Source organism: Austrofundulus limnaeus, unplaced genomic scaffold (genome assembly GCF_001266775.1).
Source record: "Austrofundulus limnaeus strain Quisiro unplaced genomic scaffold, Austrofundulus_limnaeus-1.0 Scaffold2138, whole genome shotgun sequence".
In the NCBI taxonomy this organism is placed as follows: domain Eukaryota; kingdom Metazoa; phylum Chordata; class Actinopteri; order Cyprinodontiformes; family Rivulidae; genus Austrofundulus; species Austrofundulus limnaeus.
Window position 1 is genome coordinate 33,426 of NW_013954540.1, and position 2,183 is coordinate 35,608.

Consider the following 2,183-nt stretch of genomic DNA (forward strand, 5'->3'; position numbering starts at 1 on the left):
GGTTAGGGATGTTTTAACAATCCATATTGTTACACATCCTTTCACATGTACGACATTCAAATTTCGTGCAGCTAGCATTTTCCTTTGTCAAGTTATGACTAAAATTAATCTTAAAAAACATGTTGCTTCCTACCTGACGATCAAACTACTCCCCGCTACCTCCAGCCTCCTCAAACCCCACCATCAATCCGACCAATCACGTCTCGGGCCGTCTCCGCCCACATCAAGACCTCCGCCTATCATGAGCAGGGACGACTCTGCCCACAGGAAAAAACCTACTGCAGAGACCCCTTACTGTCAGGAGGAAGGAGTACTTCTCAGACCTTCTGAATCCCACCGGCACGTCTTCTATGGAGGAAGCAGAGTCTGAGGACTTTACTGGTCTGTCCATAACTGGAGCTGAGGTCTCTGASGGAGTTAAAAAGATCCATGGCAGCAGAGCTCCAGGGGTGGATGAGATCCACCCTGATCTCCTCAAGGCTCTGGATGCTGTGAGGCTGTCCTGGCTGACAAAACTTTGCAACATCGTGTGGACATCAGGGGCAGTGCTTCTGGATCGGCAGACTGGGGTGGTGGTTCCCCTCTTTAAAATGGGGGGACCGGAGGGTGTGCTCCAATTACAGGGGCATCACTCTCCTTCGGGGGCATCACTCTCCTTCGGGGGCATCACTCTCAGCCTCCAGGTCAGGTCGTTTCAGGGGTACTAAAGAAGAGAGTCTGATCGATGGTCGAACTTCAGATTCTGGAGGAACAATGCGGGTTCCGTCCTGGTCGTGGAACACTGGACCAACTCTTTACCCTCACTAGGGTCCTGAAGGGGTCATGGGAGTTTGCTAATCCAGCCTACATGTGTTTTGTGGACTTGGAGAAGGTATTTGACCGTGTTCCTTGAGGTACACTGTGGACGTTGTTACGAGTCATTCAGTCTCTATACAAGCAGTGAGAGTTTGATTCATTGCCAGCAGTAAGTCGGACCCCTTCAGGGTGGGCAGAGGTGTCAGAAGTATTCATATTCATTACTTAAGTAGCAGTATAGATACTAGGGTTTAAAAATACTTTTTTGAAAGTAGAAGTATCAACTAGGGTTGGGCGATATTGTCAAAAAATTTAATCACGATTAATTGCAGTATTTAGCCGATAATGATTAATATAACGATTAATCCCCTGTAGACCCTGGACGCCTGCATATCCTGGTCACATGACTAATTTAAATCACTTTACTGGGAAAGATTTGCTCTCCATAAAAATCAGTTCCAAATTGTGTCCAAGTACAAACTTCAGGCTATACATCAACTTTTAAATTGTGTTGATAGACCACGTAAAACTAGAGTTATGATAAATAAATTACAGAACTTTTTTTAAATGGTTGTCATATTTGACTGACCGGGGAAATCTCCAGTCAGTCTGCCTGGTGCCATTAATCGTATTAATCATCAAGGGCCAAAAAGAATAATAATTGATTAAAGTTTTTCTGACGATTGATTGCACAAGATATGATTTTGCCCAACCCTAGTATCAGCTCAAACTTTTTACTCAAGTATAAAAGTACTGGTTTTAAAAATGAGTTTCCTCTGCAGGGTAGCTGGACTCTCTTAGAGACAGAGTGAAGGTCAGTTTTCTGTGAGGGACTCAGAGTAGAGCCGCTGCTCCTCCACGTCGAGGGGAGCCAGTTGAGGTGGTTTTTCTGGTAATGATGCCTCCTGGACGCCTCCCTGGGGAGGTGCTTCAGGCATGTCAGACTGGGAGGAGGCCCAGAGGAAGACCCAGGACACGCTGACTGTAGCCAAATGTTTCTCCATTTCCMGGTTCTGGATCCGCTCCAGCCGTGGTTCCAGGTGGATCAAACCGAGTTCTGATTTTAACGTCCTGTTTATGGTCAGACCAAGAGGAGTCAGCTGTATTTAGGGCTGGAACGTCTGGTTTTTCAGCCTTTCCTCGTGCACAATGCACATGTTTACAGTTCTGTTGGACGAGACGAGATGAAAGTCTGCTTCAACGTCCTAAAGATGTATTTCTTCCAGGGAAGTTCCAGACCTCTGGGACTTTTTCAGACGCTCCCAAATATAAAAGCAAAGGATCATCAAATGAAAAAAAAAAACAAAAAAAACACAGGAAACACAGACAGGATTCCATGCAACCTTCAGGTGAAAATGAAGACCCCAAACCCAGACCCAAACCAGTGG